Source organism: Eumetopias jubatus, unplaced genomic scaffold, assembly GCF_037043125.1.
Source record: "Eumetopias jubatus isolate StellerSeaLion01/CBP00866 unplaced genomic scaffold, mEumJub1_p1.0 scaffold_16, whole genome shotgun sequence".
Classification (NCBI taxonomy): Eukaryota; Metazoa; Chordata; class Mammalia; order Carnivora; family Otariidae; genus Eumetopias; species Eumetopias jubatus.
Window position 1 is genome coordinate 10,468,961 of NW_028274822.1, and position 25,533 is coordinate 10,494,493.

Genomic DNA, 25,533 nt, shown 5'->3' on the forward strand with positions numbered 1-25,533 from the left:
TAAATACTGGAAACGAAATGACTTTAAAATAATCAGTTCTTTTCCTTATGGGTCTTGTGGTCATATGGTAAGGCTGACATGAATTAAATGATCATTTAAATATATTAATAACTTTATAGTATATTCTGTGAAGGAGAAATGCAGGACCCCATGAAGTAATAGAATAGAATGAATTAAGAAATCTCAGAAAGTAAGAAAATGGTTCCTAAGGAACAGGCGATTGAATTGGTATCTGGAGTGTGCAGAAGGGGCACCTGGGTGACTCAGTTGTTAAGCGTCTGCCTTTGGCTCAGGTCATGATCTCCGGGTCCTGGGATTGAGCCCCACATCGGGCTCCCTGCTCCGTGGGAAGCCTGCTTCTCCCTCTCCCACTCCCCCTGCTTGTGTTCCCTCTCTCGCTGTGTCTCTCTCTGTCAAATAAGTAAAAATCTTAAAAAAAAAGAAAAGAGTGAAGGAGTGTTCAGAGTTATTGTGGCAAAGTGGAAGTGTCAGGGCAAATTCAGGCTGGCATAGGGAGGGAGAGATATTTCGTGTCTCTAATGAACGTGTTTAAAATAGGACGTGTGTGTGTGTGTGTGAGCGTGCGCATGTGTGCACGTGCTATATGCTATCCCACACGGTAGAGGCTAATTCAGATAAAAAATAATGGCATCTTGGCCTTGGTAAGGATGGTGGGGATTCATGAGAAAAGCAGATACATTTCAGAAGACAAGAAGTGAAAGGAAGAATGTGATTCAGAATCCAAAATTCTCAGTGAATGAGGTTGGGGATGGTGTTGATTTCTTAATATTTAGGATACTTACTGTTTTCTCTGAAGGGAAAAAAAAATCCCTGAAAGTTCAGGGCACTTTGCACTTCAGAGGACAGTGAAGAAGAAAGAATTTGGGAGTGCTGAAAAATAACCTGAGAAGTGCTCATGAAGCAGCTCATATTTAATTTTACTTCCTGTCTTTTAGCTTTCTGCCATCCATCTCATTCCAAAAATGAGTAGCAATATAACAATTAATACTACCACTTCCTGCTTAAATTTCTCCCTAGGAACTCAGAGTATTACATATACATTATTGTACCAATCTTCACAGCATTGCATATAAGAGCACTGACATGCCAGGAACACCAGGAAAGATGAGTACTATGTGTGATAATGGTCAATTGAAATTTTAGATTAGTTCTAGCAGCTCAGTGAAAGCTCATTAGGCAGAGGTTTGGTTTAAGAACTATATTTTTCTAACTTTGTTATGAAAGTTGAACATTCATATCAATTAATTCACACTCCTCTAGTTCCCCTGTCTCAATACTGATTTTAAGAGCAGGTCTGTAATATAGGTCAGAACATATATTAAAGATTGGAGATTTCTTGGGGAAGAAAAAAGAAAGTGATTATTTTCCATGTGTTATTTTCTCCCTTTTTGATTTATATTTAAGGCATTTTTAGTTTGATGGAATATTAAGGTTGCATTGATATTATTCATTTTTGGGGATCTGTTCCAAGCATTTGGAAAGCCCAGCAGAACCAGGGAGGCCATCGGAAGGAAGGCCATGGATTGGAAAATTTAAGCTCATTTTCTTCTCTTTGATTTGTCTTTTCACATCTTACTATTTGAGTGAGAAAAGTCAGAGGGCCAACCCCAAGGTTTGAGCTTAAGGGCTGTGCGTGGCCAGATATCTGGTATAAGCAAAAAGAGTTTTATTAGTTATTTATGGCTCAGCCACGTTCACTGGAGGTAGAAGAATGAACAAGCCTCTACCATAAAAGTGAATATGCTCCTGGTATTCTCTTTGTGCAATGATCTGATGCAAGGTGTCTCTATGGTGTCAATTAAGAATGTACTGGCCCTGGGGCGCCTCAGTGGCTCATTAGGTTGACCGTCTGACTCTTGGTTTGGCTTTGGTTGTGGTCTCTGCGTAGTGAGATTGAGTCCTGCGTGGTTGGTCTCCATGCTCAGCGGGGAGTCTGCTTGGGATTTTCTCTCTCTGCCCCTCCCCATGCTTGCACCCATGCTCTCTCTCTTTCTCTAAAAATAAACCAACAAATCTTAAAAAGAAAAAAAAATGTATTGGTCCTTTGCACACAGTCTCAGCACATACATTTTCTAATTATCTCAGAAGAATTCACCTTCCAGTCAGAACACAATGCTGTGAGCCACCATTATATTATTTCATATAATACCAAAGAAAAACTGTAAGAAAATGTTTAAAATCTATTATGAGGAATGCTACAGATGTGAAACACAGATGAGTTTAATTGGAAAAAAGATAACAAGAGCTGACTTATTATAATTAATATCATATTTTCAATATAATTGGTTATAAAAGTGAAGTATACCACTACTGAACAATGTGGTTTATCTTGTTTACAGGAGATAAAACCGTATGAGTTGCTGAAATTCATACAAAGAACATGATTAGGGAATTGACCCTGCTCTATTTTTCCCAAGTCATCGATAAGTATCTGCTTAGTACATGACTGTGAGTAATTCTTTAAAGCAAAAAATCCACTGAAGGAAACAAAATTGAGCAGGAATGACATGAGATTGAGCACACCTTAATAGTTTGAGCCATGTTAACCTAGAAATCATGGTTCCTCAAGGTGCTCCTTAGCTGAATTTTCTTTTGTGTTCTATATTTAAAGAGAATATGCTTTAAGCAAAGGTTAAAAATGAAATCCGGTGTATTCTTAAAGTATTTAAAATAAATTTAATACATTTCCAAACACTAGAAGCATCAGTTAAAATGCAATTGGGCCAATTAGTTGTAATGATGCATTCATTCATTCATTCATTCATTCAACAAATAAAATGAGCCACTAGTAGCTGTTATTATTGGCAAACAGAAAAAGATCAACACAGATTCCTTGACTTCACTAGGGCTCACGTTTTACATTAGTGTTAGTTAATAAAAATAAATTGTGTAATATATGGTGATAAATGCAATCAATAAAAATAAAGCTGAGAAATCAGATTGGAAATGATGGGTGACAAGTGCTGTTTTAGATGGGTGGGAGGAAAATGCCTCTCTAAGGGGGTGATATTAAATCAGGACCAGCATGAAGTGTGGGAGTAAACTAAGAAGATAACTGGGGAATGGAATTCTTAGGCAGAAGGAAAAATAAGTTAATGACTGGAATGGATCATCTGGGGAATATTTGAAGGAGAGCAAGGAGGCTACTGTGGCTCCAGGGGCCTTAGGTAGGGGATTGGTAGGGTACATCATCACCGGCTACATATTTTAGGTCCATGTAGGCCACAGTAAGAACTTTATTCTGAATGAGATAAGATTTCTGCACAAAAGAATAATACGATCAGATGCGCACTTTAAGATTATCCCTCCAACTACTATGTAGATAACAGACCCTACACGGCAGGGCGAACTCTTACAAGGTGATTGCAGTAAGAGAGGTAAGCAGTTATGCTATCTTGGGCAGTGTAGTAATGGGGGAGGATGTATGAAATTATTCCATTCTAGGTGTGTTTTAAAGGTAGAGACAATAGGATTTAACGACTTGCTGATGGCTTGGTAGTAAAGGGTTTGAAAAACAACAACTCCAAGTTTTGCCCCCACAGACAAACTAGAAGAATGTACTGACCACTTACCAAGACCAAATACTGCAGGGAGCACAGTTTTGTGGTGGACTCTCTCTGGTTTGGGGCATGTTGAGGATGAAATGCCTATTAGGAATGGTGTGGAGTTACAAGGTATATGAGTTTTATGAATGAGTCTACTTCATGGGAGGTGACTGACCTGAGGAAAATGATTCGAAATCTGGTGTTTTGAGGTCTTTATCATATACATGGTATTAGAATGGGCATAGATAATACACTTAGTTCTGTTATGGGAAACAAGAACACAAACTCAGAATTTAAAAAATAATACTGTCTTATAAAACTGCATTTCAGAAACAAAGAGGGATTTAGAGGGAAGTGGCCACCTTCCAAAGTGTGAAACTGCCATACCTCAGTTCCTTTACACTTCATAACCCCAGACTTTCTTTTCTATTTGAGGACCCCACGAAATCTCTCTGAAAACTGTCTTTGGAAATACTCAAATAGAAGTGAGCAGACCTTGCATTCACACTGTAGCATGGATTTCACTGGTTTATTACACAGGCTATACAACTGAAATTCACTGAACAGCTAAATAGGAAATGGTTTCAGAGATGTGGTGTAAGGTATAAAATTATGACAGTATAATTAAGATATTCTGTCCATCTTGATATCTGGTGAAACTGGGAAGGCCTTGAATGGCTTCACCACAGTGCCCCTCCCTACTCTGTCCTATAAAAAAAGCCCTCTAGCCAAACCACCCTCCGTACTAATTATCCCTAAGTAGCAGGTTTCAATTACCTGCCAGCTCTAGGAATTATTCAAACAGGCCAATCTCATATCTTCCCATGGGAACCAGGAGTCCCTTCACTCTCTTGATATGACAAAATCTGCCTCCCACAGTCCCTGGTGTTTTCCACTATTCTTGAACACAACCCCCATATGGCCCTGTCTGGTGTGTGGTGTCCTCTCTAGGTTGTGAGAACCCATGACTAATAAACTAAAATAGCCTCCCCTTGTCCCTTGGGGATATGGTCCAAGACCCACAGGATGCCTGAAACTACCGAGAGTACCAAACCATATATATGCTATGCTTTTCCTATACATACCTATGATAAAGCTTAATTTATAAATTAGGCACAGTAAGAGATTAACAATAACTACTAATAAAATAATTATAAGTATATACTGTGATATAAGTTACATGAATGTCATGTCTCTCTCTAAATATCTTGTTGTACTGTACTCACCCTTCATCTTGTGATGATGTGAGATAATAAAATGTCCGTGTGATGAGATGAAGTGAGGTAAATGATGTAGGAATTGCAACACAGTGTTAAGTTATTATTGAACTTCTGACATTATGTTGTAGGAAATATTATCTGCTTTGAACCACAGTTGACAGTGAGTAACTAAAGTCATGGGTAACTGAAACTGCAGATGGGGGGGTACTGTATATTTCCTCTGTCCAGTTGAACAGATTGTGTTCCAGCTTTTTCAAAACTCTAGGGCAGAAATTCTTTCCTCACCAATGGGATGGAATAGAATGTGATTAAGAGACTCCAGCCAAACAATTTTTTCTTTTTTGGTAGGTAAATAGCAGCCATAGATAGAAGCACTCCAAATCAAAAGTAGATAATAACCAGAAAGAAATCCAGCATGGAGAAATATACTCCACACCCCTAAAACAAGAAGGAAAACAAGTGTAAGGAATTGACATTATACAAAAATGGAGAAAATACAAGAACTATTCCTGCAAACATATTTTCTTTAGAGAAAATGCACTCTCAACAACCATATTAAGTAAACTTTTAAGTAAGAGTTTGACAAAGAGCTAATGAATAAATCAAAGAAGAGATGGACATAAATAATAGAAACATTAAAATAGAGGGATCAGTTCAAAAGTAATAACTGACATTAAACATTATGGAATAGAAAACTGCATTAAAGACAGCAAGAAGTATAACTGGAAGAGTTAGTTACATATGCATAGCTTAATATAGTGGACTGGCTAGAGAAAATGGCACTGAACAATGACGAGAACACAGAAAAAGACAAACATAATAGAGATGTAAGCAAGGATTGGCTTCATTTGGTGCCCCAGAAGCATATATTAAAATGAGGTTCTGTGGGCAGATCATTTATTAAGGAAGCACTTCCAGAGGGAACCAGAAAAAAAAGAGTAGAAAGCCAAGCCAGAATGGAGTGTCATGAAAATGTCCTACAAAGGATCAGCATGAACCTGACCCAACAGAAGAGCTGTAGAAAAAAAAAAAAAAAAAAAAACCACCAAAAAACCCAGAGCACTTCCTCCCTGCCCTTCCCCCGCTACACTGTAACCGCGCGCAAAAAAAAAAAAAAAAAAAAACACCAGAAGAGCTGTAGAGTATAATAAATTATGCCTTATGGTTTCCAAGGTAAAGGAAGAACAGTGCAGTCATTGGTTAACTGCTGCCTAGGGAGCAGATGTAGTAAGGAAAGGAAGTGAAAGATGTAAACTCCTAGGTATATTAGTTCTCTCTGCTGACAGATGAAATGGCTTCAAGGGCCCAAGGCAGTGCTCCAAAGAGGAGGTACAGATGTGACTTTCTAAAGTCCACTGAAGCACTTCAAAAATGGTAAAATGGTAAAATCTCCAAGAACATGGGCAGGGCAATGAATTGTCTGCCACAAATATAACTGATGGGGTTGAAGGACAAATAAAGAAACACCCTGAGAACAATTTATATTTCTGGAGAAGGAGACAAATAAAATAGAAAAATAAAAACACTAGAGAAAAAATACATCGTAAATAGATTGCCGAATCTGTAGATACAAAGAAATAAGGAAAAATAGAAATAATTAAGATTGAAAAATACTAATAAATAATATTTATAAACCTGCAGCAACCAAGCATAAAAAGCAGGTCAGCTTCATAAGAAAAATAAAATAAAATAAAATAAAATACTTCATACTAACTTCAGAAATCTCAGTAATATTAGGTGATGGACAACAATGGAATAATTTACCAGATATTATTCACATCTCAAGATAGAATAAAGCATTCTCATCTATCTACATAAGGTAGGAATTTAATATCTATTAAGTATTTTTTATAAAGATTTTATTTATTTATTTATTTATTTATTTATTTATTTATTTGTCAGAGAGAGAGAGAGAGAACATAAGCAGGGGGGTAGTGGCAGGCAGAGGGAGAGGCAGGCTGCCTGCAGAGCAGGAGCCCAATGCGGGGCTTGATCCCAGGACCCTGAGATCATGACCTGAGCCGAAGGCAGGCACTTAACCTACTGAGCCACCCAGGCATCCCTCTATGAAGTATTTTGAAAAAATGTACTTGAAGGGTGCCTGGATGGCTCAGAGAATTGGGGGTCTGACTGGCTTGGGTTATGATCTCAGAGTCCTGGAATCAAGCCCTGCCTCGGCCTCTGCACTCAGCAGGCAGTCTGCTTCTCCCTCTCCCTCTGCCCCTCCCACCATTCATGCTCTCAAATAAATAAATAAAATCTTTAAAAAAAATGTACTTGAAAATGTAATCCAGCCAGTTGAAAAATAAAATAGAACTTAAGAATCACAAATAGTGGAGCTTTGAAATGCAATGATTGGCGGACTCTGGATTTAGGATTAATAGAAAAATATGTATTGCTTATTAAAATGTATAACTGTATGAAAAACATAATTGCTAACTGTTACATTTTTGTTGGAAAACCATATAATTAAACACAATTTCATAATAGATTCAAAGATAATGTATAATCTATGAATAACTTGAATCTGTTAATAAACACCATCCCACAAAAACAACTCACAGACCCAGATGGTTGCAATGCTGAAGCCTAAGAAGCATTTAATGAGAAAATAGTACCAATCATCTGTAAACTTTTCTAGTAAATGGAAAAAGAGGCAACTCTCCTGATTCAAAAATGGGGCAAGTTTATTACAAGAAATAAATCCTAAATGGAGGATTCCATAATTAATATAGATGTCTCAAGAGGGAGCCTGAAGATGGATTTCTGGATTGGGTTGTTCACATATTTTATGAGCACATGGAACACTTTCTTTCTGAGTGGAAATGTGACACTAATATCTGTATCACATGGCGCCATCACATTCATCCATATTTATCTTGGTAAGAATAAGGCATCTTACTAGGTTACTAGAAAGAAGGGTATTAGACAGTCAAGTGATTATGGAAAGGAAAGGAACACACACACACACACACACACACACACACACACACACACACACAGTGATGAACTTGCAACTTAAAGCACTACTGAGAAAAAAACAAAACAAAACAAACAAAAAACAATCTTGTAGTGGTTTGTATGTTCTGACCTGAGAGAACTCAGCACAGTGATAGATTAGTCCCAGACCTAATATTTGGGTCCTGGAGTGCTGAAACCTTATAAAGATGCAATCTATTCATGTGTAGTTATTTGTTGCAAGCCAATGGGATCCTAACATTTAGGATGGAGATATTTGGATAGATAAAATCTGAGAAACAAATCTTGAATACCCAAGCCTTTAGCAATAAGTGTCTGCCAAAGCAAGCTTTCTTTCAAATGGAGATACCTATTGTTTTTATGGGGAAAAAAAAGAAAAAAGAAAAAAAAAAAGACAAACACTTTCTGATTGTGCGAGCTGACACTTGAAGGCATATTTATTCTTCTCAAAGCCTGCCGCCAACACATCACATTGATTCTAGAACCAAAACACAATCCCAGAGGAGCCTAGAGAAATAGAACTTTCATATTACTAAACCCATGATCTCTGAAAACTGCTTCCTATAAATCAAATAAGAATCATAATACCAAGTATAATAGAAAAGTTCCATTTCTTTGAATCTGGCAAAATTGTAATAAACTGCATAACATTAAATTCATATTTATAAATATCTGCATTATATATGTAATCATAGCATTTTTTTGTAGTTGCTAAGATTTAATGTGTTAATTCTAATGTTCAGAAATTTGGGGTTCATAAAAAGATCTTTGAATTGAGATTATATTTTTGGTCACTAAAAACAAACATCATTAAAAAAGAAAAAAGAAAGCATGAGAGTTGCAGGTTACATAGTCATTCTAAGATGAATATTAGAATGACTAGCAAAGAATGAAAAACAAAAAAATTGATGAAAATTTTATTTATTATTAAAAGTAAGAGAGAAAGTAACTATCATGATAATGAAAATCAAAAAGAAATCTATTATGTATAAATTCTTCCTAGGGAAAAATAATGGTGTTCAGGATAAAGCAGGTATTAGAAAATGAGTCTATGCGCCCCTGTTTGACTTTTCTGCCCTTCCTGCTGTTGGATCTAAAGTTCGTATCTTAGGTATCAAAATTCATGTGTGGATTAAATGGGCAAGACGATATTATTTGATGCTGCATGGTTACAGTGCATAGCTCTCACCAATGACTCATCAATCAGATTTGGCAGAGACACATTTACATAGAGAGGGTACGAAGTTCAAGGACAAAGTTGAGCTGTGCTCTCAGGAAAATCAGGGTAAACTGCAGAATTAAAAGGCATGTGTCAAAAAAATAAAAATAAAAGTAAAATAAAAAGAACTCATTGCCTCAAAAAGGTATATAATATTTTTTTCTGATGATATTAATGAATATTTTCTAACAAATTTAGATTGCTTGGATTTCTAAAATAGTCATGGTTATGTAAATGTAACTTCTTTTCCTTATGTGACTTGGTTTGAATTTATTGCTATTTCTTTATTAAGGGAAAAATTATCATCAATATGTAAACATATTGTATAAATTGATAAAAATTTCAAGACTATTGCATGTGTTTGAAATAAGTTATGAACAGAATATTGCAGATTTTAAGCTAACTACCGTAATGAATACTTTTTTCCCTTTTTGGTCCCTTTGTTTTTATTTTATTATAATTTTTTAAAAGATTTTATTTATTTATTTGACAGAGAGAGAGAGAGACAGAGTACAAGCAGGGGGAGAGGCAGAGGGAGAAGCAGGCTCCCCACTAAGCAGGGAGCCTGACACGGGGACTCAATCCCAGGACCCCGGGATCATGACCTGAGCTGAAGGCAGCTACTCAACCGACTGAGCCACACAGGCGCCCCTACTTTTTTTTTTATAATTTTAAAAATGCTTTTTTTTAATTCCAGTTAGTTAACATACAGTGTTACATTAGTTTCAGATGTACAATTGCATACTTTTTTTTTAATCTCTGTAATTGTTGACACATGAAATAATTTCTCAGGCTTTTGAAATAGTTGATCTGATTTTTAATCTTTTATGGTGTTTTTATTTAATATTTATTATACTTTCATTTATCAATAGTTTTAGCTGTAATTTCACTTCATTCCAGCTTGGTTTTGATTTAAGCTAAAGATGAAAAAAAAAAAAAGACATAACAGTGTGTTAGATTACATGGACAACATACCTATCAATCAATTATGCAGGTTTTAGTTCTTGAAATTTTAATCTCAGGTGGGCAGGAATTTTTAATCCCTTGTGGCTCAGTTTAAATGACTTTTTGAGCTTTTGCTACTTGAGTTAAGACATATCTTTTAAAACCTGAAAGGTTACAGGTTTTATAATGAGCTTTCTTTCTGTTGATCTTATCTAAATATGTCTAGAGGAGAGCTGAGATGGAATATTTTCCTTGACAGATAGTATATTAAATGGCAGTCCAATATTCAGGAAGCTTTTAATACCTGTTAACATTAGGAATGATTCTAGGTAATGAAAAATATAGCTAAAAAGTTTCATTAATTTAATTTGGACAGTGGTGGTTCCTGGTGCTCTATCACAGATTCAAGTCATTAGGGATAAACTTAGGTTAATATTCTTCCTAAAATCTCATATGAATGTGTCAACCTTATTACTGAAACACATTTACCACAGTTACCATATTTATAAATATATATAAATACATATATATGCATATATAACTGGAACTTTCTAGTAGACATCTGGATTGATTAGCCAATATGCATTTTATCACACTATTGTTATTCTATCAAGCAATCATTTATTTGCTTTCATTTTTGCTAGTGTATCAATACTACTAAGTACAAAGTACATTGAGTACAAAGTCATGGATGGATAGTCGTTATGTTTAATAGAGAAGGGATTCTTGTGTCCTAGATGTATTATAAGTAGAACCCATAAAAATATTCTTAAGAACATGACTTTACAGATCATTATTCTCTAATATTGTTTTATGGTATCTTACTGGACATTTGCATCACTTTTACCTCAATACTCTTATATATTTAAATATAAATACATCTATGGGCTGTCTGTAAATGTATATTTGTTACTGTTCAATTCATGATTTTAAACTTTTATTTGCACTAATTTAAAAAATCTCATGCTTATTTTAGATTTATATCTATTATTGCATAATAGGTATAATTTTATAATCATGTGTATATTTGCTTAGTTGGATGGATGCTTTATTCGTCTTTTGATCATCTTTTTTATTATATCCAGAATCAAAGAAATAGATAAATAGCTGGGTCTTTTGATCTGGGAATTACTTTCTAAAAGCAATTCTGTAATTCACACACAAAAAATCTCATTTCTTTTTTTTTTATTCTGTAAACTATTTAGAATTGACTCCTCAGGTAGTCTGAAAATTATTAGATCAGTCTGTATCTGTTTTTGAACTGACCATAGAAACCATGGCCATCCATTTACTGACTGGTTTATTCAGTCAACAAATAATCATGTATCCTTGCCATGTTCCAGCACTAGACTCTGGGGAATTCAGTGGTGAAGGAAACAAAGTTATTGTCCTTATTGAACTTATAGTTTAGTGGGTTACAGAAACAAAAAAAAATAGGTTTATAATATATTAAGTAATAAATGCTATGGTAAAAAATAAAGCAGAGACATGACAGATGTAGTCAACTAAAACTTTTTAAAGAAGATATCATTTTGAGGAGGTGACATTTGAACACAGACAAGAATTAAGTGAAGAAGTGAGCCATGAAAATGTCTGGGGACCAAGAATCCTGAAGCAAAATCATTTTTGAAAAGTTAGAAAAATATCACAGTAGAAAGATAAAAGTCAATATACTAATAATTGCATTTCTCTATATCCATAACAAGGGAGAAAATGACACGTAAAACATATCTATATACAAATTATGCTTGGACTTTTTTTTTTTTTTTACTAGATGCCTGGCTTTGTGAATTTCAGCTTGCTCATTTCCACACAGTTTTGTATTCCTCTTCATATTTTGGAAATTTGTTCGGGTGTACAATTAAATCATGTGGTTATAGTTTGATCCTTTCAAAGCTTATTCTTAATTTTTATTAAGGGCAGTAAAGAATAACCTTAATTTAGTTCTAATTTCATCCCACTACTGAGGCAAAGCCATTCTGAAAAATCTCAATACCTGCTGAACTGCTGTTTTTCTTCCGCAGCTGGTGGGAACAAAGACTACCGTAGGTGCTTTGTGGGCTCTGAGGATTGTCTGCTCTTGCCCTTTCAGGTGGCTCTTTTCTCTCAGGAGTGGCCTTCTAGCCTTAGCTAGTTTCCTCCCCTGCACACACGGATCAGAATTCATCAGAAGACTGAAGAGCCTCCTTGTGCAGATTTCCGCATCTGTCTTTCTCTGAAGCCCCTCTGCTGCATGACTCTGATGTGCAAACCCCAGTTGTTGGGGCATGCCTGAACACCTAACTGTGACTTCTCAGATCAGGAAAACTGCAAGGATCTCTCTGGTTGCCCCTTTACTGCACTGCATCCTTTGAAATTCTCCTTCCATTATGGTGTAAGGCATGCCATATTTTCCCCCTCTCAATCAGTATCTTTGACAAGGGGGTAAAGCCATTCTCTGTTTCTCCATCCTGGTGAGAAGTACAAGTTGCTCATATTTTTTTAAAGAACATATCTAACTTAAAAATCATATCTAAATTTAAGATTCATTAACCTTTCTCTAAAGAAAGTATAAAATATCAGAAAGTATCTTTGACCAATCATTTTTGGGTGAGAGTTATTGAGAGAGTCCACCACCCACATGTCAGGAATATAGTGAAGCTAAATGAAAAGATTTGGATATTGTGAACCTGGTTGCCTTTGGCTTCATCAAGGAAATGAAGGTGATATGACCTTGGAAAGGTCATTTAAAGTCATTTAAATGTGCAAGTCATTTAAACATATCAATAGACCCAGTTTTCTTATCTTAAAACTGATATTGATGGAGTGAATGAATCTACTATATGTTTTCAATTTCAGTATTTGGTGACTAAAAGAAAAAAATGCATTGGTGTTAGAGACATTAGAATTCATCTATGCTCCCACAACAAAGTTATGTTTTACTTAGTTTATGGGACAGCATATATGTATTTTTACAAAAATACCCCAAGTAATTATTTGTGAAGGGAGGGGCTATACCTATTTCCTTCTTTCCAGAATTTTTGTTAAAAAAAAACAAACCTAAAAGACTATTTTTGTGCATTTGCAAAATAATTTCAGAAATATTTAATAAAATTAAATAAGTAGTAGATATCTATAATGAAAAATGAATGATATGTCAGCTTCCTTCAGGCTATCATAGTGCCAAATTTAATATTCTCATACTATCAGGTTACATGAATTAAGACTGTGGGTTTCCCTTATGTCAAGAAATTTTTTCCTGAATACCAGTATTGCCTTATCTTCTGCATTTCTAGATCCCCTAGGGCATGTTGTAATCACTAGTGGTCTTAGTTAAGATATTTACTAAGTAGATGTGACACATGGTACAGCAGGATCTACTAAAAATCATAATCACCAAGATCTGTTACATTAAGTGATAGATCATGCTGTAAACAAAGGAAAGCTTATTCTGGTTTGATAACTTTCTGTTCAAGAAAATTTCACATTATTTAAAAAAAAATCTGAACCAAAAATAAATATGCATGGTGTGGTGAACAAATCTTTTGCCGATTATTATGGGCTAAATTGCGTCCCCCTCAAAAAAAAATTCAAAATGTTAAACACCTCACCTGAATGTGACTACATTTGGAGATAGGGCCTTTACTAAGGTAATTAAGGTCAAGTGTGGTCATTGGTTTGAAGGCCTCATCCTAGAGAACTGAGGTCCTTAGAAGAAGAGGGAGAGACACCTGAACTCTCTCTCCCTCAGTGCACATAGGGAAGAGTTCATCACCCTGAGAAAGTGTCCATCTACAAACCAAGAAGAGGGCAATCACCAGAAACCAAATTTGCCAGCAACCTAATCATGGACCTCTAGCCTCTAGAACCATGAGAAAATAAATGTCTGCTGTTTAACACAACCAGCCTAGAGTATTTTGTTAGGGTAGCCCAAGCTGACTGATAAACTGATGTGTCCCCTTTTTACATAAACAATATGATATATAAATGTAATTAAACTGTTGTTCTTTTATACCTAATTTCTAAAGGACCGTGAATTCACTGTTGCCTTAGTAAATAGTATTTGGTAAATCTTCAAAAGTAACACAAAAAAAGGATGTGAGCTAGCATACTATGGGAGTTTAAAAATGGATGATAGAACTTCCTGATGAGGACATAAAGAAGGGCTCCAAGGACTAGCTGGGATTGGATTTAGGCACTGACAAACAGGGAGCATTTTGACAGTTGGATATTGTGGTAGGAGGATTCTGACAGAGGGAACAGGGTAAACAAAAGTTTGGCAGTGAGCAAACAGAAAATATGTTCAAAAACAGCAAGGAACCTAATTGGCATACCTTGTGCTCACTCTCTTACACAGCAGTGGACAAATTCTTATGTATTTGGCATTTGGTCCTCTGTGTTTTAGCAACAACCATTCAGCGCTCAGACAGACACTAAATATTTCAAAACCAGACTTCACAAGGCGGTATGTATGCCCAAACTAATCAATTTGTACACTTAAAAAATGGACTTTTGTTGTATTTGTGATTTTAATTCATTTTAAATTCCCGTACAGACTTAGATGCCTTAGCTCTAGATACATTAAATGAATAGAACATTCACAAAAAAAAATAATAAAATAAAAGTGGACTTTTGTTGTATTTGAATTATACCTCAGAAACCTGGGAAGGAAAAAAAAAAAACATGAAAATGTGTGGATTGAATACATACATCAGAAAATTTTAGAAATGATTTGTCATAATGTAAACAAGCAATTTAAATTGTAATCACATGATATATAAAATTAGTAAATAATGTGTAATTAATAGTTGTTTGAATCTATACCTTTAGAATAAATTTTCTATCTTGTTAATTAAGAATATAATTCAACGTATAGAAACTTGACTAATTCGACCTTCAATTTATAATGAATGCAGATCTACAAATCTAAAATTTGTAAAAATACAGCAGTCAATAGAAAATCAATTTCCACAACAGTGACAATTTAAATTCTAAAATTTGGTTAAATGAGAAATCTAGAAAAACTATAAAGTTAATTTACATAATGTCAGTAGGAATAACAGAAAAGTAACACATAATCCACAAAAATACTGCTGCACTTTTCTGGTTTGGTGAGTGGAAGATCTTGTGCATTCTGTATTTCTGTTTTTTGCTATCCTCAAATTTATGCACGTGCTCAAATACATTGTACCATAAACTCCACACACATTCATGTTGTTAAGAGTACCCTATAAAACTTACCCAAGCTCAATTCAGTATTTTTTCTTAGTTTGTTCATTTTGGTTGTTTTGTTTTTAAAGGTTTATTTTATTTATTTATTATTTATTTATTATTTATTTAAGGGGGGGAGAGAGAGCTCACAGGAGCAAGGGTTGGGAGGATGGAAGGAGGACAAGCCAGCTCTGTACTGAGTGCAGAGCCCAACATGGGGCTTGATCTTCAGGACTCAGAAATCATGACCTGAGCTGAAATCATGAGTTGGAGGCTTAACCAACTGAGCCACCCAGCTGCCCCTTTTTTCTATTTTGCTAATCAAAAGAAAAACATGAAGACTTTATAGAATGCCAAAATAATACTCTCTCCTATCACTGTTTGTCTTTGTATTACAGAAGAAAATAAAGGAAACCGAATTATGAGAAATTACATTATATCCATACAAAGTCAAGTGGAAGCTCAGAAGAGAGCAAAAATTATCTTGCAAAATGATCAAGGAAAGATTCATGTAATTTCTTTTTATATCATCAGTGTCTTAAAATATCAATGAGGAGTGACAGAAATAAAACATAAACATGAACTTCCTAAATAAGATAAATTTGGAGCAACAGGTATCTGACTCATAGATGAATGTTTACATTTGACCCAGCATGTTGGTCAGGTTGAGAGATAAACTGTGAGAGGCCATGTTCAGAGATTGTGTTGATGTCGATTATGGAGGCTGTTAAATGCTTCGCTGACACAACTCTATTTAAATTGAAGGACATGAAAATTCATGGGAGAGTTGAATAAGGAATGCACATGACTATACTTTTAGGAAAATTAATCTGCTGGCCTGTTTTCTTTTTAGTTTTGCATGATAAATTAAAAGGGTAATATCTGAAGAAACTAAAATGGGGGGGTTAAGGTATTTGCAAAAGTATGGAGAGAGCTTCTACTGGGCAAAGGGTTTGTGGATTTAGAGCCCAGGTGAAACAGATATGAAAATAGATAATTCATCATGCAAGAAATGCTACCGGAATTTTGGGTGTGTGAAATATTACAAAGAAAATCTAGCAAAGAAGAGATAAAAATTAGAGGCAGAGTCTGGGAATGTAATGAGGCTTAGGAAGAATATGGAGGAAAGGGAGCAGAAATGAAGAATGGTAAAGATAGAAATCAAGGCAATCCTCCCAAGCATCTTTGTCCCTCATATTAAATTTGGCATTTGCAAACAGCATACAGAACACTAATTTGTCTACTCTTTCTTTAAAGATTAGGAATCCTAATAAGTCTAAGGTTGCAGGACTTTTATAGGCCTTCAGTCCGTAATGTGCATTTCTGATTTATACAATGTCATTCAAGTTTGTAAAGCTATATTACTACACAACAAAATATAACACAACTATCATGCCTAATTGTATATCAATACAAATTATTAAAGTGATTTAAACTGTCTTCTGAAAACAATGAATTTAAAGAACTCATAGTCATAACATTAACCTCGATGCATCATAACAAATGATCTCCCAGCAAATCAGAGTATGAAAAGCAATATGATTTTGAAAGAGACACTATCATAATTACTGTTATTACAAAATAAAAGGGAGAGAGTAATCTGACCTAAAATATATTTGGCTACACCTGACAGTATTTTGATTAAAGTTTTACTATTTTTAAATTTAAAATTGAATTGAATCAGATTCAGTCAAATTTACTCAATTCTGTTTTAGATATTACAATCTTATAATAACGCAAATTAAATATCTTGATCATGCAAATTAATACATTGATATGCAAACATTTTGATAATGATTGCTTCAGATATTTTTGCTTGTAGAATTTTGAAGTTTTATTTATTTCCAGTAGACAAAAAAAAAAAAATCAGTCATCATATTCATTCAAATGGGGGCCAAAAAATGTTGACAAGATTATATAATGATTAAATAGTGATTAATAAACATCTTGGATTTTACATTATTCTGCAAGGAATTTCTGAAACTAATTTATTAAATTAGGATACTTAAGTATATACATATAAATATATTATTAAATATAACAGTATAATGTATGCATTGGCAATTTCAATTGAATTTATTCTAAATGTCTGTATTACAAATCCAAAACATTTAAGAATTTGATGCAGTTAGAAAATTAAAACAAACAAAAATCATCAGAAAAAAATAGAAGGAATAGAGCATTCAATAAATTACTAACTGCACACTTTTTTCTCTTGCCTATTGATATCTGTAAAAGTCTATGGCATTTTCGAGATCTTGCTGCCTGATAACTACTTGAGTTTTCCCTAACTTAATAGTAATTTTTTGCTAAAATATCTAGAAAAGTTATTCTATCTTGGGTTAGCATTGATAACAAATGTGATGACTGAATTTCTATGATGTCTAAACTAACCAAATGAAACCATTTTTTATTGAATTAATTCTAAATAACATTTTTTAGAGAAAAGTAATTCTTCCAGTCAATATAGTCCTCTTATTCTATTACAAAAAAATGTTTTTCTATTCCATCAGTTACAAGATTTAAATATCAGTTCATATTCATCTAGTTTCCACCTTAGAAAATGTAGAATTGACTTTGATGCCTATTCACCTTTCTCTGCATCTTTGACTTTCTTCACTGTTAATCTCTTACTCCTTTCCCTTTACTCTGTGAAAAAGTCTCACCTTGGTGTTCCATTTCACCCCCCTGAATTCTCCCACTGCCAATTTTGTTCTTTGTGTTATCCAATAAGTTGTTCCAATTCACTGTTCACTGTTACAATTTATCCACTTTTTTTTTTTACTTATTTTGTAAAATACCTTTGTCTGAGCTTCCTCACTTTGCCTTTAAACCTCATTCTGTTTAATTTTCATTTCTTCCAGACCTCTTCCATCTTAAGATTTTGCAACGGACTGTTTCTATTTTTCAGAAAATAAATGCTGAAGAAATGATTCCAAATTATTTTTCTATTACTGATAACTGTGTCATCAGAAGAATAGATCTCTCAATCACTGAATACATTATATTTTTCTTCAGAGTAATGTTTCTCCAAATACTCCAAATTTGTTTTATATTAATTTATATTAGTTCTTAAATATGTATATTTATGTAAAATGTTTTATATAATATATATATAATCTCTATATATAATTTATGTAAAATTTTTGTAGAAAATTAAGAATATGGTCTTCCCTTGCTTCTCTACTTTATCCAGATGGAAGCTTACAGAATTGACTCCTAAATCAACAGTGTACAGACATTGATGCCTGAAAATGTTGAATTCCCAAATTTCCCTGAAATATCACCTTTCCCCTTATCAGAAGCAAATAGTACTCCTTGCCTTTAAAACCACATAATCTCACTTGAAATAAGTGTCCTGTAAATGACCTTTCTTCTCCCAAAATCCATCTGTTTCCCTTCCTTGCTGCTGCTACACACCTGCACTTGTAGCTCAGTTTAGCCAAAGCAGAGAAAATTAAACTCTGCTTTAGGAAGAAATGACCTAGTCACTAAAGGAACTTCAGGATGCAAAATACAAGGACTGCATAGGGATTCAGTATTGATAGAAAATGCAGTCACTCGGGTCACCTGCCTCAGTCAGTTAAGCCTCTGATTCTTGATTTCATCTCAAGTCATGATCTCAGGGTCTTGAAATCAAGCCCCATGTTGGGCTCTGTGCTCAGTGGGGAGACTGCTTCAGATTCTCTCTCTCCCTCTGCCCCTCCCCCTGTTCATGCACATTGTCTCTCTCTCTCAAAAAATAAAAAATAAATAAATAAATCTTAAAAGAGAAAGAGAAGAAAGGAAGGAAGAAAGGAAGGAAGGAAGGAAGGAAGGAGAAAAAGAAAGAAAAAGAAAGAAAGAAAGAAAAAGAAAGAAAGAAAGAAAGAAAGAAAGAAAGAAAGAAAGAAAGAAAGAAAGAAAGAAAGAGAAAGAAAAAGGAAGAAAGAAAAAGGAAGAAAGGAAGAAAGAAAGAAAGAAAAAGCACTCACTTGTGAATCTTAAGGCAAAGACACCCTAAGTTGGTACCAATAGTTTCTCAGATGGCTACTTAACACATATACTCAATGAAGGGCTTCATTAAATTTAATGGAGAAACCAGAACGTCCCTATATTGGTGTCCAGTAACATTCCTGGAAGTAGGAATTTTAGGCCTAATTTATCATATTTGGCCTGAGATCCCACTATCTGATATATTTACTTGGATGGTCCAGACAACCCTATTTTTATTAAGGCAAAAAATAATGGACTATTGAGGAAAGTGTTGAGATTCCTGAGAAGTTTGGGGAATGGCTTTTCCCCGTTAACCACATATTCTGCCACAGAGGTAGGCTCTCAAATAACAGTAGGAAAGATGTCATCGGCCATCTCAGAATGACATAGGGGAAGGGGCAGCCTTCAACACTAAGGCCAAGGTGGACATAATTTCAAAATGACCAGCAAGGCCCGAGTGGGAAGCAGGATATATTCACCTGCAACTATTCATGGCAGTAGCTAATAGATTTTGGAGTCACTAGTGTTGAGATAGAAAAATAGCTAATGACAGTGTTGCTTGATTTATTTATATAAGAAAACAAAAATGAAAGTTGGCACAGAGAAGGTGAATGAATCTGTCACTACAATGAAAAATTACGGCCTCTTGCCCAGGTTCCAGATTTAGTCAGTTGACTGACCCAGGATGAAGAAGAGGCCAGATCAGCTTGAGGTGAGATGTTGCACATCATAAAAATAATCAGTACACATTCCTTCCCAACCAGATTCTCAATCTACTCACCAAGGCAAATGTCACTGAGAAAAGGAGAGTCCCAAGATTTTCAAGGTCTTTTCAATACAAGGGTTGATACAGAACTAATACCAGGAGGCCTGAAATTCTGTCATGCCTTTATAAAAAGATTTGAAATGAAAAATCTAGGTAGTAAGTGGAATTTTGGCACAAATCAGTGAATCCAATGGATCCAATGACTACCGTGGTAGGAAGACTGCTCCCTCCCCAAAGCCCATGCCCTAATCTCCGCAATCTGTGCATATGCTACCACACATGGCAAAAGGGGCTTATCTGATGTGATTAAGAGTTTGAGACAGTGAGTTTATCCTGGATAATTAAGTGTGGGCTCCATGTAAAATGTCCTTATAAGAGAAAAATGAAGCAGGAAAGTCAGAGTTAGAGAAAGAATGGTGATGTTGAAAGTAGAGGTAACACTGATAGAAGGGCCACATGCCAAGAATTAAATGAAGCTTCTGGAAATTGGAAAGAGAATAAAAGACATTTTCCCCTAAAGCCTCAGAAAGGAACTCACTTGAGGTCAACACCTTAATTTTAGTCTTGTAAAATCCATTTTGAATTTCTTATCTCCAGAAATGTAAGATAATAATTTTGTTCTTGTTTTAAGCCACAGATTAAATCACACTGGCAATAAGAAACTAACAGAACCTCTTTACAGTTTGTTTTGTTTTCATTTTTTAAAGTGTAATAGAATAGATATACTTAGCAACTGGTAGGAACTTCACATTGATTCCCTGGTTGAAAAGCAAGGGCCACTAGATCACAAAACATCACATTAAAGCCCATGAAATTGCCCTCTCCCTCCACATACATAGCAAATCAAAAGTAAGGTCACAGAAATTAACGTACCTTCAAATATTTGAAAAATGCAGTGATAGAGTTTCTACCATTGCCCTATTTAATTTACCTCTGTGGACAATGCAAAAACAGATGGATCATGCTCAATGGTTGTGGACAATGATGAATATAAACAGGTCATACCTCAACTGCAGTTGCCATCTTGGATACTGTATGCTTATCAGAGCAGACAAGCATAGCTTCAGACACCTGGCATCCAGCTTTTGTTTTAGTAAATATTTCCTTCTCAGTACACATGAAGAGGACAGATCAAAAGCAGGCTGCCATTGTATGGCAAGAAAAAAAGAAAATCACTGTCGTTTGGACTCAGGAATATCTTTTTTTTTAAGATTTTACTTATTTATTTGACAGAGAGAGATGCAGCGAGAGCAGAAACACAAGCAGGGGGAGTGGGAGAGGGAGAAGCAGACTCCCCACCAAGCAGGGAGCCCGATGCATGGCTTGATCCCAGGACCCCGGGATCATGACCTGAGCCGAAGGCAGACGCTTAATGACTGAGCCACCCAGGTGCCCCTGGACTCAGGAGTATCTTAATTGTTCTACTTTCCATTATAATATGGTATAAAGAGATCTTAATCATGGTGACCTTCCAAAGAACATCATGCTAGTTAATATATAGATAACAATAAGCTAATAAGACCTGGTGAATACGAACTGGCAATAAGACACAGGTATGCCAGAGGGTAGGAGATAAGACTCATATATGGTGAAGATTCCAGTTTCCTAAGACATGCCAGCATATCTGTATAAAAGTTAAGATGCTGTACCTCATACTTTCTACAAATAATAAGGCACACAGTTTAGTAGAATTTCATATGTTTTGAAGGCAACACACATTACACTTGGGGAGCTTTGATCCACTTTTCATAGACACAGGAAACTGCCAATTTCAAATAGATACCAGGAAAAGAGAAGGCAATGGAACAGCTCCAAGCTGTGGTACCAGCTGCACTACTCCCTGGGGCATGTGATCCAAGATACAGAATGATGGTAGATGTATTTAGTATGTAGAGGCTCTGGAAATACCCAAAGGAGAATCGACAGAGACTCCCTAGGGTTCTGTTGAATGATCACATCTTCAAAGACAGCTGTTCTGCTTGAAAACAGCACAAGACTTCTGGCTCCAGCAATAACATGGAAAGATCTAGGGAGTTTTCTCTCCCATCATTACAACGAGAAACAGTTGGAGAAACTGAAAATCAACGTCTTTCCTATACCAATCAGAGAAAGAAATTTGCAAGTCAAATTGCTATCCTGAAATCTGAGAGTCAGGTGTACTCATGGAGACCAGCAACTGAAACCTGTTTATCTGGATTGGAAGTCACTGGAGCAATAAATTGATAGGAACACTTAAATAGTAATTTTAACAAACTAATGGAAACTGAGTGTGGATTAGCATGAAAATAAGAAACTCCTACAGGTCACTGTCTTAGGGGATCCCCCACAGTTTACTGGGTTTTCCCTCCATGAGCCCCACCAGGTTCTCATGGTGGCCTCATAGAGGAAGAAGAAAAATAATTGTGAAACATGTCCAGAGACTTCTCCATAGCAAAAAGGTACACTCTAGGGGAAAAGAAATTGCCAGATTCACCAAAGCAAGCTTCTGAAATCTTCCCAGATAGTTGAAAAGAATGTCTTCCCACTCCAGCCTCCTCCATCTTCCTGTCTCCTCTAAGTGAGGGAGGGAAGGGGACAACAATGATGTATTCAATAGGGGATGAGACTCTAAGAAATAAATTAGAAATACCGCAGTCAGTTAAGAGAGTAAAGACAGGGGACACAAAACTATAGGAGTGAGAAAAAGATGGAAAAACTTGTAAAGTCCTTAGCACTAAGACACAATCCCCTAAAAGACTGGGTTAATAAGAATATCATAGAACTATAATCTCTGACACCTTATGACCTCTTCACAAGGCTCCAGATCACAATAGTGCATTATAGTAAAAGGACTATGATACAGACTCTGTCCCAGCAGCAAAATATAGAAAAGCCCCAGACAAGAGAGATGAAAGCACAGGGAATTAGAGATGTGAAGCCTCTGTTACCTCTAACTACCACAAACATGAAATGTAAGCCGACTCCCAAATCCTCATGCAAAAGTCTTATTTACTCAGTTTCTATTAACTCGTGCAACATGTCCATTTTCACCAAAAAATTACAAAGCTAACAAAAGACAAGGGAAAAATGAATATGAGGCACAAAGTGAACATCAGAACCAGACTCAGATATGAGACAAATGTTAGAATGATCAGACAGGGAATTTCAAATAACCATTTTTTCATAGGTTAAGAAAACCATACCAGAACATGTAAGTAATGTATCCAGAAAGAAGTAAACTCCAAGAAAAAAAATCAAAAGGAACTCCTAGAAATCAAAGTCTGGAACTGAAATGAAGACTGCCTTCAATGTGCTCACCTGTGCCCATGGCATGACCAAGCAGAGAATCTATGAGCTTGAAGACAGATCAATGAGAAATACCCTAAACTGAAATGTAAAAGGAAAAAATGCTGAAGAAAAACAGAACAAAACATTCAAATCCTGGGAAATTTCAAAAGGTATAACATACATGTAAGAAATAGTAAAAGAGAAGAAGGATGGAAAATGAAACACAATAAATATTTGTAATAATAATGGCCAAGAACATTCCAAAATTTACTAAAATATACAACTAGAAAGTGCTAATAACATTAAGCAGAACAAACACCACACACACTGACATTTTACAGCATCCCCAGAACAGCATAAAACACATTATTCTCAAGTACACATGGAACATTCATGGATAGCGATCATATTCTGGGCCATAAAATACATCTTAATTTTTTTTTAATTTTCCATAGAATTACACTAGAAATCACTAACAGAAAGGTAGCTGAAATTAAACAAAATACTTTTACAAAATACATAATCTCAAATGGCATTTTAAAAAGGGAACTGAATTGAAATAAAGATATAACACCCAAATTTGTGAAATGCTGACAAAGGGGTACTTGGAAGGAAAACAGCATTAACATAGAAAATATGAAAAATATTATATGTATCAGAGAAGTGGAAATAATAATTAAATCCTTCCAACAAAAGAGAGTATTAGCACAGGGTGATCCTCCAAGGTAGGGTATAGCCAGAGTATGAGCCATTAGCAGTCAGCACAGACAGCAGTGGGGGCTGGGCTTGGTCGCTGGTGGAGCACCTGGGCGGGACACACCCACTGCCTCCTACACACGGGAGCAGGCAGGTGTCACACTTGCAATGCTGTTGTTCAGTTTTGTTTCGTTTTTTTAAATTTGTGACTGTTTACAGCTATATCTACTCTCACGAGTGAGAGTCCAAGCCATGATAAAATTTTAAAAGCTCTCCAATAGACTGTAAAGTGAATACACCAAGTAGACCATGGAATAAAATATTTGGAATTTAGGTAAGTTCAGGGGAAGAAAAGAACAATGAAAACACCACACGTGTAAGGCAGTAATCAGGCTAGATCAGATTCCTATTGTAACTCTTAGCAGCATTTTCTTTCTCACACAAAAAATAAACATAATAATAATTCTGCATAGTTTCATTTTAAAATTTTTGTGACAAGTCTTCTATTTTCTTACAAAGCGTGCAACAATTTTGAATGTCGTGCAGAGTAGATGGCAGAGTAAGGCAATCACCAACTATCTAAGCAACAGTGTACCATTTAAAATCAGTGAGATAGTGAATACATATGCTTCATCTGCAATGACAGGGATTTCTGATGGAAGAAAGATGCCCTCAGACAAAATTTTTAAAGAATCAGGCCAGAAATTAGGTATCCTAAAATAACACCAGAATGCTTAAAACAAAGGAACTTACAGAAGATGCATGATGCAAAACAATTATTATTTTGGAAACTGACACACAAATCAATAAATATATATTCACAAAAACCAACTGTAACCCAACACCAGTTAGAATTTAGAATTCATTAATTTCTGGGACACTCTGGTTTATGTCTATTAACCAGATACTCTTTTAAAAACTGCAAGAAAGGTTTTTGCTTCATTAAAGTTACCAAATTATTTGTGAATAATGATTGAAAGTGTGTGCTTTAACAGAGCAAAAACATTGAGAACATTAATTTGGGGGTCAAGGGATGAAACCCCTGTATATATATATTGTACTATAAATGACTAACCTCATTTCCTCAATTTTGCCATGATGCCCATTTATTGAGATAATGTGGATAAATAAAAAGCTTTGTCAAGAGGAGCAACAATTAAAAATCTAGATGAAATAAGCAAGACTATTTTTTTAAAAGAAAGATAATTATTAACAAAAATACATGACTCATTTTAATCAACTTGTTTATTTTTACGTTTGAATCATTTCCATGATACATGCCAAGAGAAAGGAAGATCTGAACCTGTGATAACCGTGCCCAAAATATAAACTTGATTGGGCACCTGGGTGGCTCAGTCGGTGGAGGGTCTGCCTTCAGCTCAGGTCATGATCTCAGGGTCCTGGGATCAAGCCCTGCATCGGGCTCCCTGCTCAGTGGAGAGTTTACTTCTCCATCTCCCTCTGTGATCTCTCTTGCTCTCACACTCTCTCAAATAAATAAACAAAAATTTGAAAAAAATATATAAACTTGATGTTTTTCTTCACCTTTATCAGGTACTAAGTAGTTCCAGATTGGTAAATTAACTGAAGCTCTTATTGTTTATTCCTCTAAGTTCCAAACTCTATTAGTTTTTATTAACTACTTTTTCCTGCTTCCTAATCCGTGTTTACATATGTTCAGGACCATAGAGTGTTCTTCAAAGATGTCAA